The 16882-nt window shown below is 43.9% G+C and overlaps 1 pseudogene across 1 annotated transcript; it reads right to left on the bottom strand.

Annotated features, from left to right (window-relative positions):
- Positions 1-2992: 2992 nt before the first annotated feature.
- On the bottom strand, positions 2993-10373 carry LOC311110323 (annotated as a pseudogene). The gene is made up of 7 exons: positions 9846-10373; positions 9333-9463; positions 8992-9171; positions 6490-6654; positions 6141-6252; positions 5174-5908; positions 2993-3287 (listed from the first exon to the last, which is right to left on the bottom strand). The product of its transcript is annotated as an uncharacterized misc_RNA (transcript).
- Between the last annotated feature and the right edge of the window lie 6509 nt (positions 10374-16882).

Genomic DNA, 16882 nt, shown 5'->3' with positions numbered 1-16882 from the left:
CACCATGCTTCACTGTAGGGATGGTGCCAGGTTTCCTCCAGACATGACGTTTGGCATTCAGGCCAAAGAGTTCAATCTTGGTTTCATCAGACCAGAGAATCTTGTTTCTCATGGTCTGAGAGTCCTTTAGGTGCCTTTTGGGAAACTCCAAGCGGGTTGTCATGTGCCTTTTACTGAGGAGTGGCTTCCGTTTGGCCACTCTACCATAAAGGCCTGATTGGTGGAGTGCTGAAGAGATGGTTGTCCTTCTGGAAGGTTCTCCCATCGCCACAGAGGAACTCTGGAGTACTGTCAGAGTGACCATCGGGTTCTTGGTCACCTCCCTGACCAAGGCCCTTCTCCCCAGATTGCTCAGTTTGGCGGGCGGCCAGCTCTAGGAAGTGTCTTGGTGGTTCCAAACTTCTTCCATTTAAGAATGATGGAGGCCACTGTGTTCTTGGGGACCTTCAATGCTGCAGACATTTTTTGGTACCCTTCCCCAGATCTGTGCCTCGACACAATCCTGTCTCGGAGCTCTACGGACAATTCCTTCGACCTCATGGCTTGGTTTTTGCTCTGACATGCACTGTCAACTGTGGGATCTTATATAGACAGGTATGTGCCTTTCCAAATCATGTCCAATCAATTGAATTTATCACAGGTGGACTCCAATCAAGTTGTAGATACATCTCAAGGATGATCAATGGAAACATAATGCATCTGAGCTCAATTTCGAATCTCATAGCAAAGGGTCTGAATACTTATGTAAATAAGGTATCTGTTTTCTATTTGTAATACATTTGCAAAAATGTCTAAACCTGTTTTCGCATTGTCATTATGGGGTATTGTGTGTAGATTGATGAGGGAAAAAAGTAATTTCATAGATTTTTGAATAAGGCTGTAACGTAACAAAATGTGGAAAAAAGGAAGGGGTCTGAATACTTTCCCGAATGGACTGTAGATACTGGAGCCTGGGGGGACAGGGTCAACCATGCAGGATATAACTCCACCCATGTTGCCAAAGCACAGCCCCCAAACCACTTGAGGGATATCAACAGACCAGCAACTTACTAGCCTGAGAGAAGGCTGAGTATAGCCCACGAAGATCTCCTCCACCGCACAAGCCCGAGGGGGGCGCAAGACCGGACAGGAAGATCACATCAGTGACTCAACCAGTACTATTATGGGGTCTAAAATCAGACGGGAGCATTTCGTATACATTATTTGTCTTCAGGAAGGCAGTGAGTTGACATGCAAGAGCTATTTTTTTTTTTGAGGAAGGGGAGATTCTATATAAGCAAATCGTTTTTTTACATTTTCTGGGTAAGGGTTTGGCTTTTTCAGTTGAGGCTTTAGTACTGCCACTTGTAGTGAGTTTGGTACACATCCGGAAGATATGGAGCTGTTTATTATGATCAACATAGGAGGGCCAAGCACAGGAAGTAGCTCTTTCAGTAGTTTAGTTGGAATAGGGTCCAGTAGACAGCTGGAAGGTTTAGAAGCCATGACTATTTTCGTGAATGTGTCGAGAGATACAGGATTTAAAAAACTGGAGTGTCTACATTGATTATAGGGCCTGGCAGTTCTGTGCAGACTCAGGACAACAGAGTTTTGGAGAAATACGCAGATTCAAAGAGGAGTCATTTGCCTTTTAATGATCGTTGAAGAAGTTCATGAATTCATCACTGCTGAAGTGAATGGCAAATTACATTTGGATTGTTTTTATTCTCAATTAGGTTGGAAAAGTAGGCTGATCGAGCAGCAGTGAGGGCTCTTCGATATTGCATGGTACTGTCTTAACAAGCTAGTCAGAAGACTTCCTGTTTGGTGGAATGCCATTTCCGTTTCAATTTTCTGGAAGCTTGCTTCAGGGCTCAGGTATTTTCTGTATACCAGGGAGCTAATTTCTTTTGACAAATGTTTTTTGTTTGGTTGGGGTCTGAGCAGATTACTTGTTGCGATTGCAAACGTAATAAGATCGTGGTCCGATAGTCCAGGATTATGAGGAAAAACATTTAGATCCACCAGTGGACAGGTGGACTGAACAACCTCTGTACCTTTTTTAGGTTAGGTTTAGGGGAAGGGTTAGCTAACATGCTAAGTAGTTGCAAAGTAGCTAAAAAGTAATAAGCAGTTGCAAAGTTACTAATTAGCTAAAATGCTCAATTTGTCCATGAGATTCAAACATGCAACCATTGGGTTGCTAGACGTTTGCGTTACGCGCCCACCCATCCACCCTGACCAACCACCCTCCTTTCGTTTTTGCCTTAAGTAACCTACTGTCATACCAAAAGTAGCATATACTAATTTGAGTGTCCCGGATTTACTTAGGCCAATGTAATGTAACCTAACGTAAAGTAACATATCATGCTAAATGGAGTGGCATGGATTTTAGTAAAACATAATACGTTTTGACCTGAGACCAGGCTGACTACATTTGAATCCTATAGTGTAGTTACTGAATGACTTCATTGTTGTTAAACAATGAGGGTAAAAAAGTCATCAGACAAACCTGAGTAAACTATTATTACGTGTTCAATAGGTGTTTGTTAGTTTGTTTAGGTATATTTAGTACGTTTATATTAGTAATAAAGCTCTGTCGGGTGTGTATTCAGAATAGGGTGAGATCATATGTGATGTGTACTAAGGAGAGTCTCAATGAAAGTCTTAGAATGAAAAGTCCCATTTTGTGTTTATAAAACAAACAAGTTTTTCATACACCATATGAAAACCACACATACATGTCTCAACAAAATATCTGCATTAACTTGATAAACTTTCATTCTTACAGAGTGTCTTGGGAAAATAATTAAGTAGTGGAATGGAGGTAATGAAATAGGCATTTGTGAACATCATATAGCCTACACAGTACAAACACAATATGTAACAGACTTTTTAGACATATATGCATTATACTGTATATGTCACACAATGTCTGGATGAAATATTCTATTCAGGAATATTCAACACTGAAATCTGTCACTATCGTTATTCCAAATGCATCTGTGGATCTTTTCTGTTGACAACAATGAAAATGTATCTTTAATGTAGGGTTTGATCTAATCGTCAGAAGCTACTGAGTGGAATAGTTACGTTTTATGTTATGAAGTGTAATGGTTTTTCTGCTGGTGTATCCTGAGATAGTTCCTCTCTGAGAATCTCAGAGAAGGCGAAGGGCCTTTCTCAAGTGTGGACATTCAGGTGTCTCTTCAGATGGTGCTGGTGGGAGAACCTCTTCTCACACTGGGGGCAGCTGTAGGGTTTCTCCCCTGTGTGGACCCTCTGGTGCCTCTTCAGGGTGCCAGCCTCTGCGAAGCGCATGTGACATTGGGTACAGCCGAAAGGTTTCTCCCCTGTGTGGACCCTCTGGTGGATCTTCACATAGTTCGCCTCAGCAAAGCACTTCCCACATGTGGGGCAGGCGTACGGCTTGTCAGCGTCGGTCCTAATGTTCGGCCTGACACCAGAGTAGGAAGAAGCAGGAGCCACCACCCTCAGGTGGTTAGTCTTTGAGCTCCCTCCTTGACCTCTAGCCATTGTTTGGGTGTTGTTGGGATTGTGTACTGTGTTATAGGCTAGGTACCTCTTGTGGTGAACGCCCATCCTGACCCTGTCTGTATTGGTGGGGTCACCATGAGGCAGCTGAGGAAGGCTAGACCCAGGCCCAGGCTTTCTATGAACCCAATCATCAGGCATTAGACGAGATCCTGAAGGAGAAAACCGACCTTCTGTTAGACTCCCATCAGGTGTGTCTCCCACCACTCTCTGTGAAGGCTGAAGCCCAGGATGACCTGCTCTGTTCATCATGGATACTGTGGTGTTTGTATCATAGGAACAGGAGGGTCTGTCTTTATCAGCCCCAGGCCCTGCTTCATCCCTGCACTGAGACTGTGAAGAGAAGGGTCTGGGCTGCAGACTGGAGCCTCTGTCTCTCTGATGACAACCAGGACTGACGTCATTCAGTCCACCTGTCCACTGGTTGTGTTCTGTGTGGTGGTTGTGGTGGAGTCTCTGTCCCTCGTGGTTCGGTCCCTGTTCTGAATTGGGAAGTAAGAGCAAAGGCTCCTGATCCAGGGTTCTGATCCGGAGCCAGGGTTTGTGACCAGCCACTTCAGAGGTCCAGTCTCTCCCACCAGCAACACCGGATATCAGCAGGTCCTCATGGACTGCAGACTGTAAACCCAAATTGAACAGAAAAGCATAAAGGTTTATATAATAAATTAGTTGCTGTACACACAGAAACATGAATATTTATAACCACAGTCAAGCTCATCTCTAACACTGTGATTCAAGTTACTAACAATATGGAGCCATTGGAGTTTATTATAAAAAATGTCCATATGTGTTGATTCAAGAATTAAGTATATTGTTTTGGTTCGCCTGAGATAAGTGAAACTCAGTCCCTGCAATAACCAAGTCAGTCAGCACAGAGTCAATTTTGTATTTAATTTCAACAAAATGGTCACACCCCCTGTCTCAGCCTCCAGTATCTATGCTGCAATAGTCTGTGCCGTGGGGCTAGGGTCAGTCTGTCTGGTGAAATTCTCCTGTCTTATCTGGTGTCCTGTGTGAACTTAAGTATGCTCCCTCTAATTCTCCCATCTCTCCCGCTTTCCTCCCCTCGGACCTGAGCCCTAGGACCATGCCTCAGGACTACCTGGCCTGATGACCCTGGCTGTCCCCTTCTCCAGTCCACCTGGTCGTGCTGCTGATCCAGTTTCTGCTGTTTTGCCTGTGGCCATGGAACCCTGACCTGTTCACCCGATGTGCTACCTTGTCCCGGAATTGCTGTTTTCGACCCTCTCTCTCCCTCCCCCGCACCTGCTGTCTCAACCTCTGAATGCTCGGCTATGAAAAGCCAACTGACATTTAATCCTGAGGTGCTGACCTGTTGCACCCTCTACAACCACTGTGATGATTATTGACCCTGCTGGTCATCTATGAACGTTTGAACAACGGTCTGGCCTTAATGGCCATGTACTCTTATAAAATCCACCTGGCACAGCCAGAAGAGGACTGGCCACTCCTCAGACCCTGGTTCCTCTAGGTTTCTTCCTAGCTTCCTGCCTTTCTAGGTAGTTTTTCCTAGCCACCGTGCTTCTACATCTGCATTGCTTGCTGTTTGGGGGTTTAGGCTGAGTTTCTGTATAGCACTTTGTGACATCTGCTGATGTAAAAAGGGCTTTATAAATACATTTGATTTGATTCTCACACAGGTGGCAGCCGAACGGATTCTCCCCCGTGTGCATCCTCTGGTTGATATCCACTTGTTTGGGGAAACTGAAGGCTTTCCCACAGAACAAACACGGGAAGCGCTTCTCTTTGGTGCCGCCACCTTTACTGATTCCATCTCAACTTCTCTCATTTGTCAATGGGCTTGTGTTGCCATTTAGTGTTGAGGCACTGGCATTGTTTGAGGTCTGGTTTAACATAAGGAGAGTGTGAGGAGGACAAAGGCCAGGGAGTGTCTGTGTTGTCGCAGGGTCCATGTTCCAGTTGATAGATCCTAAAGAAGGCAGGCTGAAGGCAGCACCTGTTATGGGGTTAACCTGAGGCACCATCAGTGTCTCTGAATAACAACTATAGGAGCAGGACGGAGCATCGCTAGCCAAGTCTGTGTCTGTTCTCTCCCGCCGCATACGGACACCTCCCCGTACCTGTAAACCAAATCTACACCACGCCCTGGTCTCAGGCAGTCTGTTGTCATGGAGACTAAGTTTGGATGTTGTTTTGTGTTCCACTGTCTGTTTCTGGTTAACAGTGTTGTTCACTAGCCCAGAGGTGAAGATGCTGTCCCAGCCACTGACCTCCACCATGTCGCCTCTGGTCCTGGCCTGCTCAGTGATGTTGTCCCCTGGGTCCTTGGCTGCGCCGGTCTGGGAATCCAAGATGGCCGCCCAGTCTCCTCTGTTAGCCTCCAGCCAACCACCTGCAGGAAGAGGTTAGAAAATAGAATTTACAAACATGGCAGAGACATATGGAGTTTATTTTGTCAATTATCTGGTCAATTTCATACATTATAATGTGTGTTTTTGTATGTAAACATGAGTTGCATTGATTTAATTTTATGAATGAAGAAAAATAAGAAAATTATAACCAGGTGCATCACTATTCCTATTGAAGTATGTCTGTTATGTTCTGTATATGTACATCTCCCTTACCTTGCTCCCCCATCTTTAGTCCACTCAGCAGGTCAATGGTCTCTGGTCCGTCTTCTATTGTCTCCTCTTTGACTAGCAGCAGATCAGGCTTCCCATCCTCCATGTCTACTGACTGTAAGAGATACAGAGTGAGAGGATGTTGGATCAAGACATCTGATCTGAGCACCCTGCTGTGGAGCATCTTCTGAATGGGCAATGAGGGATTAATATGAGTACTATGTAAACATGTTAGTTAATTTGATTACTTGACACTCTTTAATAGTTGTATATTTCAAAGGCATGGTCAAAACCTTTGTGGATATGGGCCCTGACCTAATACCATTCAGACTGTAGTTCACAGTGGGCTCACCTCAGTGAGACTGTGTGTGGTCCTGTGCTGCTCAGCTGGTTCCTCTGTGGGTTCAGGAGGAGGTGTAGTCTGGTTGTCCTCCATGACCATGGTCCCCTCAGGGTTCCCCAGACCCTCCTCACACCCCTCCACCTTCACCAGCAGCACCTCTGGACCCTCCTCCTCCTGGAAGAGAGAGGTGATACAGATTACACAGACATACACTCCCTCAGGTACACACACACAGATAATAAACACACTTTCAACATGGAGTGTTTACCCATCCCCACTATGTTTGAGTCCTATACTGTAGTTACAGAATGACTTCATTGTTGTTAAACCCATCATGGTGGACATAAATATGATGTTATGGGTAAAAACAAGTCAGCTATGACAAGTCAAGTAATCATCAGACAAACCTGACTAAACTATGACGCGTACAGTAAGTGTTTGTTAGTGTGTGGGTATTTGTAGGTATATTTGGTGAGTGTTCATTAGGAACACCTTCCTAATACAATTCATCGGGGCATGGACACTGCAAGGTGTCGAATGTGTTCCACAGGGATGCTGGCCGATGTTGACTCCAATGATTCCCACAGTTGTGTCAAGTTGGCTGGATGTCCTTTGGGTGGTGGACCATTCTTGATACACGCGGAAAACTATTGAGCGTGAAAAACCCAGCAGCGTTGCAGTTCTTGACACACTCAAACCAGGTGCACCTGGCATCTACTACCATACCCCGTTCAAAGTCACTTAAATATTTTGTCTTGCCCATTCACACATACACAATCCATGTCTCAATTGTCTCAATGCTTAAATATCCTTGTTTAACCTGTCTCCTCCCCTTTATTTACACTGATTGAAGTGGATTTAATAGGTGACATCAATAAGGGATCATAGCTTTCACCTGGTCAGTCTGTCATGGAAATAGCAGGTGTTCCTAATGTTTTGTACACTGTGTATATTGATTGTAAAGCGCTGTTGGGTGTATGCAGAGTAGGGTGAGATCAGACGTGATGAATATTAAAGAGATTCTCAATTAAAGTCTTAGAATGAAAAGTCCCACTTTGTGTTTATTAAACATAAACAAGTTTTAAATACACCATTTGAAAACCTCACATACATGTCATGTCTCAATCAAAAATCTGCATGAACTTAATAAACTGCATTCATTTTCTCATTAAAAGTGTCTTTAGAACATGTGTGAACATCAGATACATAGTACAAACACAATATGAAACAGACTTTTAGGCTTTACGGGCCTTTTACACTGAGTGTATACCAAACATTATGAACACCTGCTCTTTCCATGACATAAACTGACCAGGTGAATGCAGGTGAACGCCATGATCCCTTACTGATGTCACTTGTTAAATCCACTTCAATCAGTGTAGATGATGGGGAGGAGACAGGTTAAAGAAGGATCTTTGGTAACACTTTACTTGACACCCAGCGTCATAACACTTTATGACACGTCATAACCATGTCATAATATTTGATAACAGCTGATATAACTTGTCATAACCTGTAATAATATGGTCATAACACTGTCATGACACATATTTGGACCTGTCGTGACATATATTGCGTAATCTTATGGCTGGTTATGACACCTACATAAGAGTGCCCTGCTAGAGCTGCACAGTCAACTATTAAGTGCTGTTATTGTGAAGTAGAAACCTCTAGAAGCAACAACGGCTCAGCCGCGAGTTGCAACACTCACTACTGAGTTCCAAACTGCCTCTAGAAGCAACATCAACACAAGAACTGTTCGTCTGGAGCTTCATGAAATGGGTTTCCATGGCCGAGCAGCCGCACACAAGCCTAAGATCCCCATGCGCAATGCCAAGCGTCGGCTGGAGTGGTGTAAAGCTCGCCGACATTGGACTCTGGAGCAGTGGAAACGCGTTCTCTGGAGTGATGAATCACGCTTCACCATCTAGAAGTCCGACGGACGAATCTGGGTTTGGCGGATGCCAGGAAAATGTTACCTACCCGAATGCATAGTGCCAACTGTAAAGTTTGGTGGAGGAGGAATAATGGTCTGGGGCTGTTGTTCATGGTTCGGGCTAGGTCCCCTAGTTCCAGTGAAGGGAAATTATAACGCTACAGCATACAATGACATTCTAGATGATTCTGTGCTTCCAACTCTGTGGCAACAGTTTGCGGAAGGCCCTTTCCTGTTTCAGCGTGACAATGCCCCCGTGCACAAAGTAGAAATGTACCGGTTCCAGTCCCCTCTAGACATATCAGTCTGTGTCTCTAAAGCCAATGATATGTTTCCATTGTAAGAACAAAACAGATCATCACCGCCAGTGTCTAACGCATCACCATCACCATCTCCACGGGAATTAACCATCCTCTGGCACTGGTGAAATACCGGTAAGAACTCCGAGCCAGGAGCAGGAGGACAGCCCAGTGGCCCTAGTCTCTCTGGGTCTGATCTGTGTTCAGATCATGAGTAAGAGCCTGTGTGTTACAGTTAAAAGTCTGTGACTGACTTGAGGAGGAGGTTCGACTGACCTCCAAGATGCTGCGTCGGTTCCTGACCTGGAGCGCAGCGGTGGTGGATAGGTCCTCCGTGGCTACAGGAGGCGCCGTTCCAGACGCTGCACCAGTCTGGATGTCTCTGCTGTGTCTTGGGTCCTTTTCTTCAGTCCTCTCCTGCTTGACCCCAGGACCTGCAGCCTCTGCATCTGCAGACTGACACAAGAAGAGGGGAGGTTATTATCAGTACATGAGTAGAATTGAATAATAATGTCGTAGGGAAAACTCACAAGCTCCCCTATGGCAGATAAATGAGGATGTACATGTAAGCAAGTGAATAGTAACTGTAATTTTTAATTCAACACTATTACACTAACCTCTATCACAATAACGTGCTGGGTTGAGGTTCCACTCCCTTCATCAACAGTGATTGGTTGGTCATCTCTCCATGTATTGTGTCCCGCTGGCTTCACAAAGCTCCTGTGGCCTCCAGTGAGATGTCCTTCACCTGAGAGAGTGATTGGGGGAAAAGAGGCGGTTAGGTTAGCTACTGTCAATGCTCAACGCTATATTCTACACTATTGACAGTTTTGACACTGTCTAGAATTGGCAAGGATGTAAGGTAACACTTCTCATAACTTCCTGATATACTACTTATAGATTGATTATGTTCCATGCATTTTTCATTGAGTAAATAATAGGAAATGCATTAAATCAAGAGTCTGGTCAGAATATGATATTGTGTCTGTGCAAGATAGCTAAGTAATCAGGGGAATTATTGCATACAATCCAAAAACTGACCAAGACCCATTTGTGGTTAACGCATCTAAAGACACACATGCGCAGAGGGGAAGGGGGCGACAGGCACCGGAGCCTCCTGCAACATTTACCTCTTGCCATTACTCTGTATCGGTCGAGGATCTTGACACTTCTGGGATGACTTGCGAGGATGCGCTCTTGCATTGTCCTCTCTGCGCGCTCCCGTGCCACCTTCAGTTCCAGTAGCTGTAGTTTCCTCCTCAATGCCCCGTTTTCTTTCTGGCTTTGAGTTATTTCCAAACGGAACACTGCATAGTCGTCGTCTAAGAGTTTACAGATATCTGCCACGGCTGCATTCGCTAGCACCTCCATGATGGAGGCTATTTGAGTGTGAAAAACCATACAGTTATCCATTGTTGCCTAACGTTAGCAGCTAACGTTAGCTAGCTAGCGTTACCGAGAAAACATCTATCGACCAAGTCCTGTTTCCAACGCGAATTAAAGACTACCTGGGATATGCGATGCTGTGCAGTTAAATTAATCATATTTTGAGTTCCAGGGTGTTAGCTAATAAACGTAAAAATAAGAACAAAAGGCTGTTCAGTTCTGTCATAGCTAGAACAATGAGATGTACGTTTAGTTATAAAAATCTTTGGATCCGTTTTCTTTTTCTTCTTTAGGTTTTTTGGCAAATCGCAACCAACTGACAGGTGATACACTGCCACCTACTGTACTGTAGTGTGAGGCCGGTCACGACCCATCTATATCACTATATTCTCTTAACTAACCCTGAATTTCTAATAAAATAAAATAATTCCCTACAAACCTCACCACTTCCATCACCCCCACCCAAAATACCACCCACTCCCCATTCCCGTCTAACCTCTCTGAACCTGTCAAACAACCTCGCCCTTTCTACATCATACACAAAATAATGATACGTTCAACCGTTTCCTCTACCATACAGCCATTACACATTCCAGTACCATGTTTCCCTATCAATTTCAAAGATGAATTCAATCCTGTATAACCTAACCTCATCCTAAACAACATAACCTCCTCCCTTCTGTTCCCATTATATATATATACAGTGAGGGAAAAAAGTATTTGATCCCCTGCTGATTTTGTACGTTTGCCCACGGACGAAGACATGATCAGTCTATAGTTTTAATAGTAGGTTTATTTGAACAGTGATAGAATAACAACAACAAAATCCAGAGAAACGCATGTCAAAAATGTTATAAATTGATTTGCATTTTAATTAGGGAAATAAGTATTTGACCCCTCTGCAAAACATGACTTAGTACTTGGTGGCAAAACCCTTATTGGCAATCACAGAGGTCAGACGTTTCTTGTAGTTGGCCACCAGGTTTGCACACATCTCAGGAGGGATTTTGTCCCACTCCTCTTTGCAGATCTTCTCCAAGTCATTAAGGTTTCGAGGCTGACGTTTGGCAACTCGAACCTTCAGCTCCCTCCACAGATTTTCTATGGGATTAAGGTCTGGAGACTGGCTAGGCCACTCCAGGACCTTAATGTACTTCTTCTTGAGCCACTCCTTTGTTGCCTTGGGCGTGTCTTTTGGGTCATTGTCATGCTGGAATACCCACCCACGACCCATTTTCAATGCCCTGGCTGAGGGAAGGAGGTTCTCACCCAAGATTTGACGGTACATGGGCCCGTCCATCGTCCCTTTGATGCGGTGAAGTTGTCCTGTCCCCTTAGCAGAAAAACACCCCCAAAGCATAATGTTTCCACTTCCATGTTTGACGGTGGGGATATTGTTCTTGGGGTCATAGGCAGCATTCCTCCTCCTCCAAACACAGCGAGTTGAGTTGATGCCAAAGAGCTCAATTTTGGTCTCATCTGACCACAACACTTTCACCCAGTTCTCCTCTGAATCATTCAGATGTTCATTGGCAAACTTCAGACGGGCATGTATGTGCTTTCTTGAGCAGGGGGACCTTGCGGGTGCTGCAGGATTTCAGTCCTTCACGGCGTAGTGTGTTACCAATTGTTTTCTTGGTGACTATGGTCCCAGCTGCCTTGAAATCATTGACAAGATCCTCCCGTGTAGTTCTGTGCTGATTCCTCACTGTTCTCATGATCATTGCAACTCCACGAGGTGAGATCTTGCATGGAGCCCCAGGCAGAGGGAGATTGACAGTTCTTTTGTGTTTCTTCCATTTGCGAATAATCGCACCAACTGTTGTCACCTTCTCACCAAGCTGCTTGGCGATGGTCTTGTAGCCCATTCCAGCCTTGTTTAGGTCTACAATCTTGTCCCTGACATCCTTGGAGAGCTCTTTGGTCTTGGCCATGGTGGAGAGTTTGGAATCTGATTGATTGATTGCTTCTGTGGACAGGTGTCTTTTATACAGGTAACAAACTGAGATTAGGAGCACTCCCTTTAAGAGTGTGCTCCTAATCTCAGCTCGTTACCTGTATAAAAGACACCTGGGAGCCAGAAATCTTTCTGATTGAGAGGGGGTCAAATACTTATTTCCCTCATTAAAATGCAAATCAATTTATAACATTTTTGACATGCGTTTTTCTGGATTTTTTTGTTGTTATTCTGTCTCTCACTGTTCAAATAAACCTACCATTAAAATTATAGACTGATCATGTCTTTGTCAGTGGGCAAACGTACAAAATCAGCAGGGGATCAAATACTTTTTTCCCTCAGCATGGCTCTTGCAACGCCAGGGTTGTGGGTTCCATTCCCACGGGGGGCCAGTATGAAAAAAAAAAAATGTATGCACTCACTAACTATAAGTCGCTCTGGATAAGAGCATCTGCTAAATGACTAAAATGTAAATGTAAATATAATATGACACTTCTTCTTCAGTGGGGTTTAACGGCGGTTGGCATCCAACGTTATGGTGCATTACCGCCACCTACTGTACTAGAATGTGGGCCAGAGATAGGGAGAAACGAAATTCTAGCTGCCAACCCCGTTTCTCTTAAAAAAGATAACAAAATATTTGAGACTATATCTAATGACGTTCTACTCAATATACTCTTTAAACTAATTTCCTGTATCCCCTTCTCCCTCATACTAGATCTCATCCTCTCTCTTTCCCTCTGATACTGCCCACACTGTAGCAATACATGCTCCACGGTCTCTATTTCCTGACAATAATCACACTTTCCTGATGGATGCTTTCCTATCACATTTAATGTAATGTATTCAACTGGCTGTGTCCCACCCTTAATCTTGTAAAAATAGCCTCCTCTCTTCTGTCCCTTCCTGCCGTCCTCCCCTCCCTGACTTTCCTCTGTACTTGAAATAAATGCCTTCCCTTATTATCTCTATTCCACTGCTCCTGCCATCTCTGCACCATCACTGTATATATCAGTCTTTTTGCCTCTGCCTTGCTCATTGAAACTTCAATGTCAACATACCCACTACTAAGTGCTTGTTTAGCCTGTTCATCTAACGCCTCGTTCCCCTCCACCCCCACATGAGCTGGGACCCAAGTAAATCTTATCTGAATAACCATCTGTTTAATCCTGCCATGGGTTTGTAGCACCTCATAAAGCAGGTCTTGTCTGCTACGTGAGCTAAAGGACTGGAGACTCATTAACACTGCACATGAATCAGAGCAAATAACTACTCTGTCTTGTTTGACTTCCTCCACCCACTGCAAGGCCAACAGTATGGCCATCAGCTCCGCCGTATATACAGCCAGGTGATCTGTAATACGTTTAAATATATGACACTATCTCCCATACAGATTTTCACTTCAGTTTACTTCTTCAAGGTTTTATCGGCGGACTACACTAAAAAGGTATATTGCTGCCACCTACTGTGTGGGGTGAAAACTGGGAGACTTTAAATGGATAACTGCACTGCAAGCCACAACTTTCTCAAAAAGACTTCAAACTAAGTTTGGTGGTGTATAAATTGACTTTATATTCAGCGAGATGATGTTGCCACAAGCAGCACCACAGATATAAGTTGACGAAAGTCGAGGAGTGAAGTCAGGGGAGGTGCCCCTGCGAACTAATGTGGTTTTCTAACAGCAAGGCTGAGATCAACATGACAGTGTTGCCATTGTTTATAAAAGGTTTTCTTTATAATGTCGAAATAAACATATCTAACCCCCATATCACATACTCACAAACTGAAATCATAATATGATGTGCGTACATCAGGGTTGAGCTCAATTTGAATTGAAGTCAGTCAATTCAGGTAGGGATTTGAATTTAAAATCTTTTTTTTGTTTTACTTTTGACATAAATAGCTTATCCTATTCAGTTTACTGAGAAGTCATGGAAAATAGATGCCGTTTTTTCAATCATTTAATAGAAATTTCAGTTTACTTCCTGAAATGACTGCATTCAACTCAAATTGAGCCCAACCCAGGTGTACATTGTACAATCACTTAGTGAGAGAGAGCCTCAAATATCACATTTATTTGTAAATATCCACTGCAAATTAATTTCTGTTTCAGTCATGGCTTTGGTCATGTTCGCGTGGGTCAAACAAAAACACCCTAATGATTGGTTGAACCAAAACAGTGGAGAAGTTTAGCCTCGCGCTTCAACGCTCCTGGTTGTTCTGGAAATTGACCAACTACTACTGTTTTCTGCATGGACTGCAGACCGCAAAGAAAGATTGTACAGAAAAGCATAAAGGTTTATATAAGAAACTCTTTGCTGTACACACAGAAACATGACATGATATTATAAAATGTTAACCACATTCAAGCCCATCTCTAACACGGTGATTCAAGAACCTAACAATATGGAGCCATTGGAGCTTATTATAATTTTTTTAATTCATATGTGTTGATTCAAGAATTAAGTATAATGTTTTGGTTCAACTGAGATAAGGGAAACTCAGTCCCTGCAATGATACAAAAATAACCAAGTCAGTCAGCACAGAGTCAATTACAGTGGGGAGAACAAGTATTTGATACACTGCCGATTTTGCAGGTTTTCCTACTTACAAAGCATGTAGAGGTCTGTAATTTTTATCATAGGTACACTTCAACTGTGAGAGACAGAATATAAAACAAAAATCCAGAAAATCACATTGTATGATTTTTAAGTAATTAATTTGCATTTTATTGCATGACATAAGTATTTGATCACCTACCAACCAGTAAGAATTCCGGCTCTCACAGACCTGTTAGTTTTTCTTTAAGAAGCCCTCCTGTTCTCCACTCATTACCTGTATTAACTGCACCTGTTTGAACTAGTTACCAGTATAAAAGACACCTGTCCACACACTCAATCAAACAGACTCCAACCTCTCCACAATGGCCAAGACCAGAGAGCTGTGTAAGGACATCAGGGATAAAATTGTAGACCTGCACAAGGCTGGGATGGGCTACAGGACAATAGTCAAGCAGCTTGGTGAGAAGGCAACAACTGTTGGCGCAATTATTAGAAAATGGAAGAAGTTCAAGATGACGGTCAATCACTCTCGGTCTGGGGCTCCATGCAAGATCTCACCTCGTGGGGCATCAATGATCATGAGGAAGGTAGGGGATCAGCCCAGAACTACACGGCAGGACCTGGTCAATGACATGAAGAGAGCTGGAACCACAGTCTCAAAGAAAACCATTAGTAACACACTACGCCGTCATGGATTAAAATCCTGCAGCGCACGCAAGGTCCCCCTGCTCAAGCCAGCGCATGTCCAGGCCCGTCTGAAGTTTGCCAATGACCATCTGGATGATCCAGAGGGGGAATGGGAGAAGGTCATGTGGTCTAATGAGACAGAAATAGAGCTTTTTGGTCTAAACTCCACTCGCCGTGTTTGGAGGAAGAAGAAGGATGAGTACAACCCCAAGAACACCATCCCAACCGTGAAGCATGGAGGTGGAAACATCATTCTTTGGGGATGCTTTTCTACAAAGGGGACAGGACGACTGCACCGTATTGAGGGGAGAATGGATGGGGCCTTGTATCGTGAGATCTTGGCCAACAACCTCCTTCCCTCAGTAAGAGCATTGAAGATGGGTCGTGGCTGGGTCTTCCAGCATGACAACGACCCGAAACACACAGCCAGGGCAACTAAGGAGTGGCTCCGTAAGAAGCATCTCAAGGTCCTGGAGTGGCCTAGCCAGTCTCCAGACCTGAACCCAATAGAAAATCTTTGGAGGGAGCTGAAAGTCCGTATTGCACAGCGACAGCCCCGAAACCTGAAGGATCTGGAGAAGGTCTGTATGGAGGAGTAGGCCAAAATCCCTGCTGCAGTGTGTACAAACCTGGTCAAGACCTACAGGAAATGTATGATCTCTGTAATTGCAAACAAAGGTTTCTGTACCAAATATTAAGTTATGCTTTTCTGATGTATCAAATACTTATGTCATGCAATAAAATGCAAATTAATTACTTAAAAATCATCCAATGTGATTTTCTGGATTTTTGTTTTAGATTCTGTCTCTCACAGTTGAAGTGTAGCTATGATAAAAATTACAGACCTCTACATGCTTTGTAAGTAGGAAAACCTGCAAAATCGGCAGTGTATCAAATACTTGTTCTCCCCACTGTATGTATTTAATTTCAACAAAATGGCCATACACACATAATGTGAAGTACAGTACTTTTATTGTGCAAAACAATACATGACATGTAGAATAACTTTTCTCACTATGGTAACACTTTTTTCTGTAAATATAAATACATTTTCTGTAAATCTAGTACCCTCAACTTGATCAAAATTGGCCCGGCACACGTGACAGCCAAATTCTTTCTCCCCCGTGTGCATCCTCTGGTGGATCTCCACCTGTTCGGGGAAACTGAAGGCTTTCCCACAGAACGAACACAGGAAGCGCTTCTCTTCTCCACCGGATCTACTGATAGAATTACTACTACTGTCATTTGTCAATGGGCTTGTGTTGCCATTTAGTGTTGAGGCACTGGCATTGTCTGAGGTCTAGTTTAACATTAGGAGAGTGTGAGGAGGATGAAGGCCAGGGAGTGTCTGTGTTGTAGCAGGGTCCATGTTCCAGTTGATAGATCCTATAGAAGGCAGGCTGAAGGCAGCACCTGTTAGGGGGTTAACCTGAGGCGCCATCAGTCTCTCTGAATCACAACTATAGGAGCAGGACGGACTACCGTTAGCTGCGTCTGTTCTCTCCCACCGCATTCGAAACAGGCCTCTAAGCCTCGCCCTGGTCTCAGCCAGCCTGTTGTCATGGAGACTAAGTTC

The sequence above is a fragment of the Coregonus lavaretus genome, assembly GCF_964263955.1.
Source record: "Coregonus lavaretus genome assembly, contig: SUPER_35_unloc_3, whole genome shotgun sequence".
Lineage (NCBI taxonomy): Eukaryota > Metazoa > Chordata > Actinopteri > Salmoniformes > Salmonidae > Coregonus > Coregonus lavaretus.
The sequence above is the reverse complement of the archived record's forward strand: the minus strand, read 5'-3'. Positions and strand labels throughout refer to the sequence as shown.